Below are 19502 nucleotides of genomic sequence, written 5' to 3'. Positions count from 1 at the left end.
CAGATGCTGCCAGGCCTGCTGAGGTTTGCCGGCATTCTTTGTTTTTATTTAAGTTACCTGTAAATTAGCTCTAAATTGCACTGGCGCAGGACGAGCACATGAAATGTTCCAACTTTCTTTAATATAACGGTAGCTAATTGAGAATGTAGGATTTTTGCAGCTTGCTATGACTGACGCTGGTAGAACTGAGTTGAATATGGTGAGATCAGAGGCTGAATGCCCTTGACTGCTTGACCTCATACGTTGCAGGAAAGGATGTCCCAAAGCGTGATACATTGGCGAGACCATGCAGACACTGTGACAACGGATGAACGGACATCGCGCAACAATCCCCAGACAGGAATGTTCCCTTCCAGTCGGGGAACACTTCAGCAGTCAAGGGCATTCAGCCTCTGATCTCATAATGCAAAATCGCTGAGCAGAAACTTAAATCCAAGTTCTGCACACATGAGTACGGCCTCAACCGGGACCTTGGATTCATGTCGCATTACGTTCATCCCCCACCATCTGGCCTGGCTTGCAAAATGCTACCAACTGTCCTGGCTTGAGACAATTCACACCTCTTTAACCTGGGATTACCCCTATCTCTGGATCTGTAAAGACTTAATTACCAGCCAATGCTCGCATTCAAAGCATTGTCTTGCATCTTTGATTTTGTCTGTATATATGTTTCTGGAACATACCTCTTCATTCTGAGGAAGGAGCAGTGCTCCAAAAGCTAGTGATTTGAAACAAACCTTATTGAAGAGAGAGCATTTGCAGTAGCTGGCTCCTTTAATCTATTTATTTTACATCGTATGGGTCAAGCAACCCCATCACCCTATGGGAATCAAGAACAGGGATCTTGGTTCAGAACACGGGCTTTTGTAGCCAGAGGAAATCCTAGAAGTAGTAGTGATAACATTGTGAAAGATTCCAAATACCGTTTGTAAGTAAACCATTACAATTTGTTACACATGCTAACTGCTGGTTGCCAATCCTTCCTTTACTACAGTATTGGTGCAATTGGAAAGCATTGATCTTAAAGCTCAGTCTGGACTCATAATCGTAAAGGTGCTGGTGCAGCACAATAACAATTCAACAGCACAGCACACTGAGTTATCCATGTCTTACCTTCAACTGTTACATAATTGGTAAACTAATGGTAAATAAAGCAATCTCCTTAAGTGAAGAAGATGTTATAGGGAGACATCTGGGCCAGAACTCCCCAGCCATTTGTTGGAGGCAGGATTCTCTGGTCCCACTGGCAGCAAACCTCCGGCTGCAGGTTTCCCGGTGGCTTCAATGGGAATTCCCATTGACAGCGGTGGGAACAGTGATTCCCGCTGCCAGCGAACGGCATACCTCTATTGCCGCCGAGAAACATGCGGCTAGGAGGCTGGAGAATCCCAACCCTGTTATCAGGTATTGTATGGGACTTGCAGAAAACGCCTGCATGTGTTGGATAAAAATTCAGTGGAAGGCCTAGGAAATTGACTGGAATCCCGTTACGCTGACTCCCGACCTTTGGAAGCAATCTGGCAGGTCTTCATAATTGACATAGAACCTTGGTCCATACCAAACATGAACCAATGGGTACAGGTGCACAGAGATTCCCAATGACGAGAATGTTGCCTTTCATAGACTCAGAGGGATCCATTGTAAGTATGAAGACCGAAGGCCAAAAAAATACTCAGGCAAATTATTATCTCAATGGAAAGCAGATTCACTATGTGTCTGGGCAGAGGGATCTCTGTGTCTTTGTTCATGGATCACAGATAGTTAGTACGCAGGTACAGCATGTAATTAAAAAGGCAAAGGGAATTTTAGCATTTATTGCAAAAGGACTGGAGTATAAAAGTAGAGAGATGTTGTTGCAATTGTATAGGGTGTCGGTGAGACCACATCTGGAGTATTGTGTCCAGTTTTTGTCTCCTCATTGGAGGAAGGATATGAGTTCAGAGGAGGTTCACCAGATTGATTCCAGGGATGAAGGGGTTGACAATAAAGGAGAGATTAAACAGTTTGGCCTTATACTCGCTGGAGTTTAGAAGGATGAGAGAGGATTTGGTCGAGGTATATAAATTACTAAAAGGGAAAAATATAGTAAACATAGAGCAAATGTTCCCCCTTGTGGGGCAATCTAGAATGAGAGAGGTCTCCGACATAGGTTGAGAGGCGGTAGATTTAAAACTGAGATGAGGAGGAACTACTTCTCGCAGAGGGTGGTGAATTTGTGGAACTCACTGCCCCATAGCACGATGGAGTTTGAATCATTAAATGGTTTCAAGAAGGCAATAGATACATTTCTGATTTAAAAAAAACTGGTTAAAGGGATATGGGGAACAGGTGGGAATTGGATTTGAGACCAGGAAGAGATAGACCATGATCTGATTGAATGGCGGAGCAGGCTCAAGGGGCTGATTTGCCTACTTCTGCTCCTTATTTCTATGTTCCTACAGCCAATGAGATGTGGTGTATCAGCCTCACAAGATTCATGTGCAGGCCAGAAAAAACACCCATCTCCCTGTAGAATAAGTCAAAATTATTTTTATGTTTCTTTTTCAATCCACCATTTTGGGGAAAGGGGCCAGTAAATTGTTCCTTCAAGAATGTGGGGAACGAGGAGCTTTCAAAGATGGCCAGAGATACTGGAACTTCCATCCTCCATTGGGCACACTTGTTCTAGTGGCTTGCGCAGCCTTGGCTCCAGGCTAATTCGGTGTCTTCCATTGATCCAAAACTGTTCTGGGATCAGCTCTGGAAGACAGGAGTAACCCAGGCATAATTTAGGGTTACCAATGTGATTGAACGTATTCCTGGAGGATTTGTTACATGGCTTGTCCCACCATTCCACCAATTGGTTGTTAAAACATCTATTCTTGTGACAAATGGCCTTCCACTACCACCACGTAAACAAAAAGACTCATCCCATTTGGATGGTGCTTAGATATCAGCCGAACAGCCTCCCACATGTCATTTCATTTCATTTGCAACAAGGTCGCAGTGGAGAGTCCCTGTTGGAGGGTGCAGGCAGTGACATACCAGTTTCAATATTTTTATATGTGATGAAGACAAATGTTCGAAGAAAATTAGAAGAAAAAAACAATCTTTTTTAATGCCCCAATTACTTTTCAGCATTCTCACACAATAGTGTCTTGGAGAATGACCTTCAATGCCTGGAGATTACAGGCCTACCTTGGAGGTTTGACAACCATAACTGCCACTGGTACAAAACCACACAAATTTGGGGCCTTTGTACAGATAGACACTTACAGAGGTACCACCAGGTAGATCTGACTGTAATATTTGATGTAGTTCTGTCAAGTCCTCCCTTTGCCATCTTTCCATGGCGCAGATACTAAACATTTTTAAACATGTGTTATCTTTCTCACAATTAGAATCACTCTGGTTGTTTTATAGTGTACCCTTTCCAATGCTCTTATGAAATGGTGACCAGAATAGCACACAGCACCCCGAACAGCACCTCAAATTACCTTGGTAAACTGTGTATTCAATTATGTGGATCTATATTCAAACATTTTGCTAGTTTCTATTTATTTACATCACATACTCTCTTGACCGTTATCAAATACTGGTGCACTGTCACTCAAAGATCCCTTATGGAGTCAAAATAAACTGTGATTAACGTCCACAGTTAAAACATTGATCTATCTTGTTTTATAATGATGTTTATGGGCTTCCTGTGTATCTACAGCATTTTCAATGTTTTTGTTCTGAGTTCCTTGTACTCATTCCAGCTCATTGATTTCATATTTATGTCGCACATTATTCTGTCAATGTTGGTATTAAATTTCACTTGTCCATCTAATTGCATAAATGATGCAAATCTCTCTTCCAAGCCTTGACTACATTCCAGGGGTCAGTGCCTTTCCTATCTTGGTGTGATCTACAAATTTTATAATTGTGCATTTGAATTCAGAATCTAGGTCATTCATGTAAACGAGAAATGGGGATCGAAGCATTAGCCCCCATGGAATTCAACTGTTCCTTATTTCTCGTCCAATAATGTACTCTACCCTCGAGTCCCGTGGCTTTCAGTTTCATTACAAGTCTTTCATGCAGAACTTTATCAAAGGCCTTCAGAAAGTCTGAAGTAAATTATATCATTCGACAGTCTACTTTATCTGTAGCATTCTCAGAGAAGTCAAAGGAGGTTTTTCAGGCAGGATATTTGTGAAGAAAAAATAAATATTTCCAATTTATGTAGCCGTTCATTAAAGTATTGAAGTGTCTCAGAGCGCTTCAAAAGCAATGTTGTTTCTTCGAGTCACTTCTGCACAGGTTCTCCTCCCAGTGACACTCCGGAATGGTTCCCATTATTTTCCCAGGTGTAGAAGTTAGTTTAATAGACCTGTGGTTGCCTGGAGCAGGGCTGGAATTTTCCGGCCGTTGGGATTTTCTGATCCCGCTGGTGGCATGGTGGTTGCTTCAATGGGAAATCCCATTGACGAGCAGTGGGAGTATAGAATCCTGCCGCCAGCGAAAGGTGGGCCACCGAGAATCACGCGGCTGGTGGAGCAGAGGACCCCGCCCCAGGTATCTCACTCCGTTTGCACATAGGTATCATAGTTAACGAAAAAAGGAAGGCTCGCATTTATATGGCATCTTTCATGACTTTAGCGTGCCAGAAGGTGCTCAACAACAAATTAAATACTTTTGAAGAGAAGCCACTGTTGTAATTTATGAAACACCGCAGCACATTTACACATAGCAATGTGATAATGACCAGATAATTTGTTTCAGTGATGTTTATTGGGAGATATAAAGTTGTCATGACACTGATTGGAGAACTCCAGTGCTCCTCTTTGAAATCATTCCATGGGATTTTTTATATCCACCTGAGAGAGCAGGCATCTAATGTCTCATTCCAAAACATCTGGCTGCTTCGAATTTTTTCATAGAATTTACAGTGTAGAAGGAGGCCATTAAGCCCATCGAGTCTGCACCAGCCCTTGGAAAGAGCAGCCTACCTAAGCCCACACCTCCACCTTATTCCCATAACCCCAACTCACCTTTTGTTTTTGGACTAAGGGCAATTTAGCATGACGCCTGTTTAGGACATGATTGTAACCTGCCGCCAGTGCTAAATGCACAATAAATTGCCCTTAGTGACCAAAAAGGTTAGGAGGGTTTATTGGGTTACGGGGATAGGGTGGAAATGAGGGCATAAGTGGGTCGGTGCAGACTCGATGGGCCGAATGGCCTCCTTCTGCACTGTATGTTCTATGTTCTATGGTCTAACCTGCACATCTTCGCTCTGTGGGAGGAAAACGGAGCACCCGGAGGAAACCCTCGCAGACACGGGGAGAACGTGCAGACTCCACACAGACAGTGACCCAAGCCGGGAATCAAACCTGTGACCCTGGAGCTGTGAAGCAACTGTGCTAACCACTGTGCTACCATGCTGCCCACTAATTGCTTATTTAATCTTTCAATTAATCTTTATTATTGTCACAAGTAGGCTTATATTAACACTGCAATGAAGTTTCTGTGAAAATCCCCTGGTCGCCACACTCCAGTGCCTGTTTAGGACATGATTGTAACCTGCCGCCAGTGCTAAATGCACAATTGGGCATCTGTATGCCTGGGCAAGGACTACAACATCTAAAGAGGAAGCATAAGTTCAAGTAGCCGGCAATGCTTCAGGCCAACCTGCACCTTTTTAAAGAACAAGTGTATTTTTACAGAAGTATGTTGTTGGAAACTGTTCTAGAAATGAGTTGACCTGGTAAAGACACAAGAATAGCACAGCATGGCACGAGGTTCTGCAACGTGACACTGAAGATCATGCTGCAAGAGAGAGAGGTCCTTTATTCACAGGTCGGCAGGAGGAACGCCAGACTATGGCCAGCTCCCGAACTGTGCACATGGAGCATGGGCAACAGCTTGGATCCTGAAACAGAATAAATTGAGCGAAAAATACCAGCATCACACAACCGAGTTTTGTGACCAATGACTGCATTTCCCTTGTTTTGTCTGCTTGTTTTGCACCTGCAATGAAGTGTGCTGCTTTGAAGTGTGAGACCTGGGAGTTATGTGATAGTGTAAAACAGGTGAGAATGATTCAGCAATAATTTTAGAACTCTGCCGATCTTTATTTCCACTGGATTAAAATTAGGAAAGATGTGAGATGAGCTGTTGATTTACTATAATCTGTCCAAATTCACCCCCAGGGTAATGATGGCGTTATCATAGATTATCATAGAATTTACAGTGCAGAAGGAGGCCATTCGGCCCATCGAGTCTGCACCGGCTCTTGGAAAGAGCACCCTACCCAAGTTCAGCACCTCCACCCTATCCCCATAACCCAGTAACCCCACCCAACACTAAGGGCAATTTTGGACACTAAGGGCAATTTATCATGGCCAATCCACCTAACCTGCACATCTTTGGACTGTGGGAGGAAACCGGAGCACCCGGAGGAAACCCACGCACACACGGGGAGGATGTGCAGACTCCGCACAGACAGTGACCCAAGCCGGAATCGAACCTGGGACCCTGGAGCTGTGAAGCAATTGTGCTATCCACAATGCTACCGTGCTGAACGCAAGTGCTGAGTTGCAAAGGGGTTAGATTTCCATGGGAGGTTTTCTGCAGAAGTCCACAGAACACTCAGAGAAATGCTGTTCATGATATTTATCCAGTGCATCCACAGACCTTGCACTGAAGTCGTGAATGATCAAAAATTTAACTTTGAATGTACAGAATTTTTCATTGGAAATATTCGTTCTATGGCAGCACGGTGGCACAGTGGGTTAGCCCTGCTGCTTCACGGTGTCGAGGTCCCAGGTTCGATACCGGCTCTGGGTCACTGACCGTGTGGAGTTTGCACATTCTCCCCATGTTTGCGTGGATTTCGTCCCCACAACCCAAAGACGTGCAGTGTAGGTGGATTGGCCACGCTAAATTACCCCTTAATTGGAAAAAATGAATTGGGTACTCTGAATTTATAAAAAAAAAAGAAATATTCTTTCTGCAGTGACCTCCTGTATCATTGCAATTACTTCTTGTTACTGCTTCAATTCTGCTGTTCATTTACTGATAGTAGAACAACAGGAAATTGGAACCGATGATGGAGGCGGTATCAATGAGGGAGGCGGTATAAAAGTCAAAGTGAGGAGTTCAGCTAGGAAGGCAGAGTGGTACAGCGGTTAGCACTGCTGCCTCACAGCGCCAGAGACCTGGGTTTGATTCCGGCATCGGGTGACTGTGTGGACTTTGCACATACTTCCCGTGTCTGCGTGGATTTCCTTCGGGTGCTCCAGTTTCCTCCCACAGTCCAAAGATGTGCAGGTTAGGTGGATTGGCTACACTAAATTGCCCCTAGGTGGTATTACAGGGATAGGGTGGGGGGATTGGGTCTAGAAGAGTGCTCTTCCGGTAGGATCAGTGCAGACTTAATGGTCCAAATGGCCTCCTTCTGTACTGTAGGGATTCTATGATTTCAACAAGAAACTACAATGATGGAAATCTTAAAATAGCTAATCTGAATGGTCCAATAAAAGAGATAGTGAACCAATGCAATCACTCAAAACACTTGTCTTTTTTTTCTCAGTTGTTGACTTTGCTATTGTGCAAAATGAGGTTTTAAACAAATGAAAAGGCTGCATTTTTCACAGCAACGGGATTTCACTCTCAATTAAGATGTCTTCTGTGTTTTAATATTTAAACAAACGTTTCTACTTCAAAACCTCAGGTCAAAATCTCATGCATCAATATGATAATTTTATTCTTCTTCAGAACTGTTAAATGTGCCAATAAAAGACTCTTTTTTTGTATTTATACTTTCCAGGATGTTGGCATCACTCGCAAGACCAGCAATGGTTGCCTGTCCTTAATAACCCTTGAATTATAGGTTGCTGGGCCATTTCAGAGGGCAGTTCAGAATCAACAACATTCTGTGGGTCTGGATTCACATGCAGGCCACACTTCACTTGTATACTTAATACTGTCCTTTACATGGACCGTTGATTTTCCCAGAATCATTGCAAAGTAATTCTTGACTCTCAAGAGAGTAGTCCTGCCCTTTCTTTTCTCTCAACTTGGTTACTTGAAATCCTAGAACTGTCTTTCACAGCAACTCTACCTTTAGCCCAAGCTAGGCAACGTTTCCAGCCTAATTTTATCTCCCCACAGATTTGATCGTTTCCATCCAAATATGAGCTCCCACAAGGATTTCTGCATGAAGAACCACAGAATTGTTATTGTTTCTAACTGCTTCCTCTCTCCCAGATGTAGGCAGACTAAAAGATGGTTTGTGGCATTCAGTCATATTCTAGGAAAGCCCATAACCTGGTCTTAATGATGGTTTCCTCTGCATCCGTTCTCATGGCAACATGAATCACATGGACCTTGTATCTAGAAAGAAATACTAATGATCTGTCCTTGAGAGTTCAAATAATAATAATCTTTATTGTCACAAGTAGGCTTACATTAACACTGCAATGAAGTTACTGTGAAAAGCCCCTAGTCGCCACACTCCGGCGCCTGTTCGGGTACACAGAGGGAGAATTCTGAATGCCCAAATTATCTAACAGCGTGTCTTTTGGGACTTGTAGGAAGAAACTGGAGCACCCGGAGGAAACCCACGCAGGCACGGGGAAAACATGCAGATTCCGCACAGACAGTGACCCAAGCCGCAAGCCGGGAATCGAACCTAGGACCCTGGAGCTGTGAAGAAACCGTGTGTTCCACTGTACTACCGTCATGGGGCTAAGCAAATTGTGGTGTCATTCTCCTGTTCCACACTGTGCTCATGTAGGTTAAGCGGTATCTGTTTTTTTTCCCTTGCTTGCTTTGGGTACTGTGTTACTTTGTAATTTTGTGCCATTAAATGTGAAATCTCAATAAACATAATTGTTTTTTTAAATATGGTCACGGTTCAGCGACTTCAATATTCAAATCGCTAACCTGGACATGCCTGAGTTAAACTCTGAAGCTGGCACTGTTTAACCAGTGTCTGAATGTGTTGAGATTTTCACTGACTTTAACTCCCTCCAACCTGCTGCTAAACCCACACACTCCTCAATGTTAAAATTCCTCCCTTGGCTTCAGTCAGGGACAGGAGGACATGATTAACAGATGCTGCAATTAGTTTGCAGCTTCGCCCAGTGTTGGGCTGTTTATCGACTCCTATGTTACCAGGCGTGGGAACATAAAGCATGTAATAAAAAAAGTAATTAAGCTTTCAAGAAAGATGGGAGCTAATTTTTTATGCTGTCAGGATAACTGCTGTGGTGTTGTTGCAGATTTCTGGTTGCTTCGTAAAGCAAATGAGCTTCTCTCAGCATTTATCTATCTCAACACTTCTTTTAAACAGCTTTTGAAACCCAGTCCTGCCACCAGGAAACCTGCCGCAGGGGGGTGGCTGCGGTGGGGGTGGGTGGGTGGATTGGTTGCATTTCTATCCCACCCTGAGTTTATCTACTACGGTGAGAAACAAGGAGATGGAGGACGAAGGGAGCTACAGTCTGGGAGAACCAGTTAATGGACACAAAGGACAGGATTCCCTGTCGGTGGGATTTTGCGATGGCCTGAGGGTAGCCACAATGGGAAACCTCATTGGCCGACGCCACGACAGAAAATTGAACTGATCCCACCCACTGGCGGGAGGGAGGTCCCAACCCGAATCCTTATAACAATTGAGTTAAAGTACAGAATACAGAGAAAAAAGTTAAACAAGCAAAGACTGAAATCGCTGACCATTGGAATTAGTAAACAACAACAGATTAGCAGAAACATCTAAGGAACAAGAAAAGGGTAAACATTGCAACAAACAAGAGATATTTGGAACTTAAATGTGGTATTAGATAAGCTAAAATGGATCCTTTGACTTACATTTAAGAAAATGGGCATAAAACAATTTGTGGAACCGACAGACAGGTTAGTTTAACATCAGTGATAGGAAAGGTAATGGAGTCTTTATTCAAATATGATGTGGAGATGCCGCCGTTGGACTGGGGTGAGCACAGTAAGAAGTCTTACAACACCAGGTTAAAGTCCAACAGGTTTGTTTCGATGTCACTAGCTTTCGGAGCACTGCTCCTTCCTCAGGTGAATGAAGAGGTATGTTCCAGAAACAAGGGCCGAAAGGCCTGTTCTGTGCTGTACTGTTCTATGTTCTATGTTCTATATATATAGACAAAGTCAGAGATGCCAGACAATGCTTAGAATGCGAGCATTTGCAGGTAATTAAGTCTTTACAGGAGAGGGACATTCCTAGAGGTAACAGGATAACAGTCGCAGCAGGGGACAGGCCTAGCCCAGCATCAACGGACACACAAATTTTTTTTTAAAAATACCCCCATGGTCTCCAGCATACCCCAAGAAAAAAAGACCCCGCACTCCAGTCGAGCCCATACCTATCCAGCCACATCCAGAGCAATGCACCATAATTATATGAGGAAAAACTTTGCCTCAAGAAGGAGATACAAGGAATCCAGTCCTCTCCAGGAAACACATTCTCCCCCAGGCCAAAGAAGGATGAAGTTATGGATTCTTAATTCAAAGAATGTACAAATCCAAAAGAAAAGCCTGAAATGGATTAGTTCTAACTGGGGAGGGCTATCCTCAATTTCAGTGAGGGACGAATTAACCCGACCAACCACATCCACCCACCTTTCACCCCGCCCAGCTCCACTCGTCGTCTTCATAAATGATACATGGGGTGACAAAAGTCACTCCCTTCCTCCAACCACAAGGATTGTAAGACACAATTACCTGAAGGATTAAAACCAGGCACAAATCTTACTTGCCATAATTCACTCAAAATTGTCTTACCCACATAGGATGAGGCTCATCAACAGCACAGTCATCATGCTCACATTTTGCACTCCCCTTTCGGGAACAAAAGCAACAATGAAAAAAGTCAACACCATGATCAACAGGGTGTCACAATCGGGATTCTCAAAGAACCACAGGGTACGTTCCATGTCACACGAGAAAGAAAAGGATAAGGCAGGATCAACGCGCACTCTCTAGGATCGAAGCACGAGACACCATTATTTCCACCATGCTTTTCACGGATGTCCAGGCGTCCACTGCCTAGGCCCCAGCCAGGGGGAATGACTCCGCCCGCTTGGCCACCACCAAACCCTCATGACGAGCATCGAGAATAGGACGAAATAGGACCAGTGATCAATGGATCTTAGCGACCCCCGGCCTTGTAGACAGGATGCATTGTGCTGCAACAAATATGATGTATCCAGCCTCCAAATCAAGACTACCAACGCATGACAACCAATTCTTAAACTCAGTCGTGAATTTATCTCCCATCTCTCGCCAAGAGCTGGGTTCAGGGGGTCTCCTGCACGGCCCTCGTCTCCCGAACCCGTAGGGAACCCGACACACCACGCAATGAGATTTTGAGGAAAGGAAGGTGTCCCTCATTGGGTACACTGCACTTTTGAGTGGAAGAACCCTCTCTCATGCACCTCCACCACTCTCCTAAAGGTTCAGCAATCCCGGTGACAATCTGCACCGCAGAACCAAAATCCTCCAACAAAACAACATCAAAGAAGGCGGCCATCATCCGATGCATGCAGCACAGCCAAGGCGAGGAGAGCCCACTCAGCAACAACTGTGCCACTTCCAGTCGTGCCCCATCCCAGCTCCCTCCACCTACAATGGAAAAAATGAGAATTTAAGCATTTATTTTCAGCTCTTTCTCGCAAAAAGACCAATCAGGAACTTCTGGGGATATGGCGCCCAAAAAAAGAACAAGTAAGAAATGTGCATCAGGATGAAATGACGGATTAAAAGACAAGGAGAGCTGGAGCTCTTTGGGTCTACAGGCTGACTGAAGCGGTATTTCTCAGAGAATAAAAGACATCCCCATCAAACCTAGTTGATGACACCCATGAGACACTCAACCACTGAAGCCCCAGTGTCATACAATGAAAGCCATGAGATAACTGTAGCGATCTCAATGCGTGTATGTACACAAGGGGTTAATGTGTAATCAGTAGCACCACATGATCACTAGAGAGCCGGACCAACAGGGGTATAAAGGGCAACCACATTGGGTCTCTCTCTCTTTCTTGGGTGCACGGTGATCAAAGTAACAGCAGACTAGTTTAGATGGCTAGTGGAGTTACGTACAGTTACCATAGTTAGATCTTGTTAACCTTATCACTAGTATCTAAGTTAAAGTAAAGAATTCATGTAAATATTGTTGTAGTTACTCAATCAACCTTTTGTTACTACTAGAAGAGTTTGAATCTTCTTCATCGGAATTCAGAATACCTCATCACTAACCAAGGATTGAGTAGCACATGTTACCTACCACACAGGTAACAAAACAATAACCAGATGTGTAACTGTTGGTCCACTCAACCTGTGCTTCAGATGCTCAGGGGAGGGGCCCTTCAGTGCTCACCAGCCAGGATCTCCAGAATGATTGTGGTATGCTGCTCACTGCACATCATTTGTGAATGATTCCAGAAGGAAGAGGAAGAGAAGGAGACTTTATTAATTGACACAGCGTTGGCAGCTCATACTGCTGCCCAGGATAGCCGGAGAGTTAGTCATTATCATTAAACTGACAGAACTTTCACATTCAATGTTCCCTCTCCCCCAACTCCACCTAATCACACTTACACAAGAGAGTCCTGCAGCCAACTGTCCATCCATTTTATGCCCCCCACCCCCCGCCCCCCTATTGGTCCCTATCGATTCATATCTCCTCATTCTCATCAAGCCACTGAAAAGGTACCTTGACCTGACAGTCAGGCAAGGACGGGCAACATGGCCAAGTGTTGAAACTAATATATTTTATGTGACTCTACTAAACAATGGTAACTTACAAATGAACTTGTTCTCATGTGAATGTCTTTATGGAATTTTGAAGTGTTACTCTTCCTTTTCCAATTCTTCGTATGGTGGAGTAACCCTTGTGGCTTCAGCGGAGGTAAAGGCAGGTTGTTTGCACGCCTGAATGGTGAGTTTCTCTTGGCCAATGTCCTGCAGCTTTGGACCCATGGAGTGTCCTGCCAAATACTACTTCACCTGTATCAGTGCAGGGGAAGATTCAGCCACTGGTTCAGGCAACATACTGAGCATTGGTTGAGGTGGGCGGGAGGTGGCGGGAAGAACAACAGGTGAGAATCTTTAAGTATCCTTTTTTGCCACAGACATCATATATTGAATCCATAGAAACCCTACAGTGCAGAAGGAGCCATTTAACCATCGAGTTTGCATTGACCGTCTGAAAGGCCCCACCCAGGCCCACCCCCCACCTTACTCCCGTAACCCCACTTAACTTGCATATCTTTGGACACCAAGGGCTGATTTTTATCATGGCCAATCTACCTAGCCTGCACATCTTTGGACTGTGGGAGGAAACCGGAGCACCCAGAGGAAACCGACTCAGAAATGGGGAGAACATGTAAACTCCACACAGTCACCCAAGACCGGAATTGTACGCGAGTCCCTGGTACTGTGAGGCAACAGTGCTAACCACTGTGGCATTGTGCTGCCAGGCATGTTGGCATTCAGCATCCACTCAGCCATGGTCAAGGCCTCCATGGACTCGTTTGGTTGCTTTGATTGATATTTCAAGTAATTGGCCACTCTATGCATGGAGGAAGACATCCTCGCAAAACCGAGCAACATTAACTCACACATGACTGAATTGGGTTCCCCCATTTTTCTACAACTATGTCCAGTTTATGTGGAAGACATGCCAGTACCGTGCTGCTCCTTATTCAAATTCTCTTTTCACTCAGAAACTCTGCAGTTACGGCATCCGTATCATGTGAAGAAAACCTAGAGAGAGCTGCACCTCTGAAATATTCTATTCCCCAGCTGTCCTTGCCACCACCTGACTGCATGTGCTCATTTGTGAAGCGTGAGTCACCATCCAAAATCTGAACTATCTGTCTTCATGGAGCCATCAAAGTAGGAATATCGGAGTTGCCGCACAGTAAGCATGAGGCCTGTGAATGTGTAACCTCTGAAGGTTCGTCATTCAGGAGGTCAGTCGACTGCTGATGTACGGATGGTGGCCCTGACAGAGAGAGACTCACTAGCTGCTGAAACCAAGTCAACATGACAAAGGGCTGAATGACCTGTAATTTTGTCATCAGGTACTTGAGAGTTCACTATCCCCCATCTTCAATGACCAGGGACACCAATGCTATTGATCTCCAGCACTTCTCTGCATTGGTCAACTGGGAAATCAGTGGAGGTCGACCTGGGGTTCTCTAATTCTACCTAATACTCTGTGAACTCATCTCTGAGAATAGACCAATGAATGACCATAAGGCCATCTGTACACCCAATGGGTGCAGTGCCTTTGGTGAGGATGACTATCAGGGACAGGTATGCCATTACATAAGGATGAGGATGGCAGCAGTAGATGGGCAAATAGGGGTGTGGGGAAGTGTGGGGAAGTGCATAGAAAGAGAAGTATCCTTCTCCAGGTGAGGAGTTCAATTCCACACACTGCTATTGACCTGATTAGGTCATCAAAGCATTTCCTGACCCGTACCCAGGGGCTTAACATGATGTTCCTACTGCTGAACTCTTCACTCACTTCCAGCCATGCCTTCTCTGTGTCTGTTGTCATAATATACACCAGTATATCATGGTGTAGACACACACTGATGGACACACAGTGGGACCAATCAACACACACAACACCGCAGCCAATCACCAATGAGAGCACACGAACTATAAAGACAGGGGGCATCAGAGATCCAGCTCATTCAAGTTGCAGCTAGCTAGGAAGACAGAGCTCACAGCCTGCAACACAGACATTCACCATGTGCTGAGTGCATCGACTGGTTAGGACAAGGCAAAGGTCTTTAGTTAAAGCTAGTATCGTATTAACCCACAGTCTGAGGATGTTTAAACAGTTAATGATTCAATAAAATAGTGTTGCACTATTTCAAATGTTGGTGACCTGTATGTGATCCAGAACATCCAACACATCATGATACCAGGGGTGGTGGGATATTAGCACTTCTTAGACCGACCTGCAAGTGATCTGACTTCCGCCAGCATTCCGTCATCCTGCAGCATGGACAACATCAGCCCGCCGCCGCCGCTCCGCATCGCCGGCAACCTCGGGTCCAACTGGAAGATTTTCAAACAGCGCTTCCAGCTCTTCCTCGAAGCCACGGACAGGGAGGGCGCCTCGGACACCAGAAAGGTTGCTCTTCTCCTCTCCACGGCCGGGGACCATGCCATCCACATTTTCAACTCTCTCACCTTTGCAGATGACGAAGATAAGACGAAGTTCAAGATGGTCCTGCTCAAATTTGACACTCACTGCAACATAGAGGTGAATGAAAATTTCGAACACTACGTGTTCCAGCAGCGTTTGCAGGGTAAGGATGAACCTTTCCAATCCTTTTTCACGCACATCTGCATCCTTGCGCAATCTCGCAGCTACGGGCCCACCTCCGACTCCACGATACGCGACCAGATCGTTTTCGGTCTTCAGTCGGACCCCCTTCGTCAGCAGCTCCTCAAAGTAAAGCAACTTCCCCTAGCGATTGCCATCGAGACCTGTGTCTTACATGAAAACGCCACGACCCGTGTATTCCCATATACAAGCAGCTGAAACGGCGCGGCAAGGTCCCCACGAAGTGGAACGGGTCCAAGTAATTGAGCACCTCCAGGGCCTCAGCCTGGATGGGGGCAACCATTTTGCGTGCTTTTCGCAGACTCCCGCGCTTGTACGCACCAAACGAGGGGACGGCGACGTTGAGAAACGTAATGCGCAGGCGCGCAACACGCACGACTGCACCGCGCATGCATGGTGGCGCAACGAATATGCTGACATCACGACGTGCGGCAACTGTGGCTCCGCCCACTTAAAGCGGCAATGCCCTGCAAAATCTCAACAATGCCTACGATGTGGAAGACTTGGCCACTATGCTGCCTTCTGTCGAGCAGCTCAGCCTGCCAATTCATATCGCTTCAGCCAGCCTCGCAGGAATGTTTGGGCAATTCAACCCACGGCCACCGAGTCCAATGCGGACCTCCCACACAGCAGTGACACCGAGGACCCGAAGCTGCCTTTTCAAGTCGGTCTCGTAACGAAAACAAGCTGCTGTCGGTATACAGCATCGATCCGGACGATGAGTGGTGTGCCACCCTGACGGTCAACCGGTCACAAATATGATTCCGCCTGCACTGGTGCCTCTGCCAATCTCATGGCGTGGTCTGCTTTCCAAAGCCTTCGTGTCAAACCAGCCATCCTTCCATCGGCCTGCCAGCTATTGGACTACAATGGCAACATCATTCCTGCTACCGGCTCGTGCCAACTTGAAGTGACGCACAAGTCACGGAAAGCCATCCTTCCTTTCGAGATCGTGGGATCCTCGAAGGACTCCCTCCCCGGCGCACAGGCGTGCAAGCTGTTGAACCTCGTTCAAAGAGTTCACTCCCGCTCTCCTAATGACACGTCTGCCTTCCAGGACGCTGACTTCAGGGCGCAACTCGACACCATCATTGACCAACACTGCTACGTCTTCGAAGACATGGGCATGCTCCCGTATACTTACAAGATCATACTCAAACAGAATGCCACGCCTGTGGTGCATGCACCTCGCAGAGTCCCAGCACCCCTCAAGGACCGCCTCAAGCAGCAGCTACAGGACCTCCAAGACCAAGGGGTGATCTCCAGAGTTACGGAACCAACCGACTGGGTCAGTTCCATGGTGTGCGTAAAAAAGCCTTCCGGCGAGCTGTGAATTTGTATTGATCCCAAGGATCTGAATCGCAATATCATGAGGGAGCATTATCCGATTCCCAAGCGCGAAGAGATCACATGCGAGATGGCTCGCACCAAGCTCTTCACCAAACTTGACGCCTCGAAAGGATTCTGGCAAATCCCACTCGACAAATCCAGCAGGAAACTGTGTACCTTTAACACCTCCTTTGGCAGATATTGTTACAACAGGATGCCGTTTGGGATCATATCGGCTTCAGAAGTGTTCCACAGGATCATGGAACAAATGATGGAAGGCATTGAAGGTGTTCGCGTCTATGTAGATGACATAATCATTTGGTCCACCACCCCGCAGGAGCATGTTAGTCGCCTCCAGCGCGTGTTCAAACGCATATGGGAGCAGGGCCTACGCCTCAACAGAGCCAAGTGCTCCTTTGGTCAGATGAAACTCAAGTTCCTAGCACACCACATCTCCCAGTTGGGTGTGCGGCCGGATGCGGACAAGGTGGCTGCTATCACAGCAATGAAAACACCAGAGGACAAGAAGGCGGTCCTCCGATTTCTGAGCATGGTCAACTTCCTAGGGAAGTTCATCCCTAACCTCACCTCTCATACCACGGCTCTCAGGAAACTGGTCAGGAAGACAACAGACTTCCAATGGCTTCCTGTCCACGAGCGCGAATGGAGAGAACTCAAAACCAAACTCACCACGGCCCCGGTCCTAGCTTTTTTTGATCCAGCAAAAGAGACAAAAATTTTGACCGATGCCAGCCAGTCTGGCATTGGGGCGGTGCTCCTGCAAGGCGATGAGGCCTCATCATGGGCCCCCATTGCATATGCGTCACGCACCATGACCTCCACGGAACAGCGCTACGCGCAGATAGAAAAGGAGTACCTGGGCCTTTTGACTGGTGTCGTCAAGTTTCATGATTATGTGTACAGCCTTCCCCGATTCACCTTTGAGACCGACCATCGCTCGCTGGTCAATATAATACAGAAAAACTTGAATGACGTGACACCTCGCCTCCAGCATATTCTTCTCAAGCTCCGGCGATATGACTTCCAGCTGGTATACACCCCGGGCACAGACCTAATCATTGCCGACGCTCTCTCCAGGGCAGTCAACACTCCGTGTGACCCAGCGGGATTCGTCTGTCAGGTTGACGCCCATGTGGCCTTCGTGGCCTCCAATCTACCTGCCACGGATGAACGCCTCGTCCTAATTCATCGCGAGACAGCGGCTGACCCTTTGCTACAGCGTGTCATGCGCCACCTAACAGACGGGTGGCTCAAGGGCCAATGGCCGCAGTTCTACAACATCAGAGATGATCTGGCGGTAGTCGATGGTGTTCTCCTGAAACTGGACTGCATTGTCATCCTGCACAGCATGCACCAGCTCGTCTTGGAACAGCTACACGAGGGCCATCTTGATGTGGAAAAGTGCCGCCGACGGTCCCGAGAGGCTGTGTACTGGCCCGTCATCAATGACGACATCGCCAACACAGTGCTCAACTGCCCCACTTGTCAGCGCTTCCAGCCGGCCCAACCACGTGAGACCCTACAGCCCCATGAGTTGGTCACGTCACCTTGGTCCAAGGTCGGCATCGACCTGTTCCACGCGCTGGGGAGGGACTATGTCTTGATTGTAGACTACTTTTCAAACTACCCGGAGGTGGTACGTTTACACATCACATCGTCTGCAGTCATCCATGCCTGCAAGGACACCTTTGCTCGACATGGCATCCCACTCACTGTGATGTCGGACAATGGCCCCTGCTTCGCAAGCCAGGAATGGTCCAACTTTGCCAGGAGGTACAACTTTGTGCATGTGACATCCAGTCCCCTGTACCCCCAATCCAACGGCAAAGCGGAGAAGGGCGTCCACATAGTCAAACGGCTCCTCTGCAAGGCTGCCGATGCTGGGTCCGATTTCTACCTCGCCTTGCTGGCCTATCGCTCCGCCCCACTGTCCACTGGCCTGTCGCCAGCCCAGCTGCGCATGGGTCGCACCCTGAGGACGACGGTGCCGTCCATTCATGTCCCAGACCTCGACCACGTTCCGGTCCCTCAATAAATGCAACTGTCTCGTGCACAGCACAAGGCGGCTCATGACTCTCGTGCAGCTGATCTCCCTGCTCTGGCTCCAGATGACAACGTCCGCATCCATCTTCCGGATGGTGGCTGGTCTGCAACCGCTGTGGTTCTTCAACAGGTGCCTCCCCGCTCGTTCCTGGTTCGTCTCCCGGATGGCTCCATTCTGCGCCGCAATCGACTTGCCCTTCGTCTCGTTCCGCGCTCACTACGTGATCCTCCACCATTGCCACACCCTCCTGTTGACCCTGACCTGGACTATGCAGAGATCCCTGTCACTCTGCATCCTCCTCACTCTGACGCAGTCCAGCCCGCTCCTCAGCCGGCGGCTCCCGACCCACCCTTGAGGCGGTCAACCAGAATTCATCGCCCACCCCAGAGACTTAATTTGTGAACTTTGTGGACTTATGGACTTTCTGATTTGTTCTGTTCTTCCGTTTAATCGTTCAAGTGGTTTGTATAGAGTGTTCATCTCGTTATTATTGTGACACACTGTTTTTCTGCACCAGGCACCTTCCCATGTAAATAGTTCAGTTTTCATATACATAGCCCTGTAAATATTTTGCACCCACATAGTCAGGGACATTCTCACCATACACTATTTATTGCCACACAGGTACATTTTTTATAAAAGGAGGGATGTCATAATATACACCAGTATATCATGGTGCAGACACACACTGATGGACACACAGTGGGACCAATCAACACACACAACACCACAGCCAAT

The sequence above is a fragment of the Scyliorhinus torazame genome, chromosome 12 (genome assembly GCF_047496885.1).
Source record: "Scyliorhinus torazame isolate Kashiwa2021f chromosome 12, sScyTor2.1, whole genome shotgun sequence".
NCBI lineage: Eukaryota > Metazoa > Chordata > Chondrichthyes > Carcharhiniformes > Scyliorhinidae > Scyliorhinus > Scyliorhinus torazame.
This window is presented reverse-complemented; position numbering follows the sequence as displayed.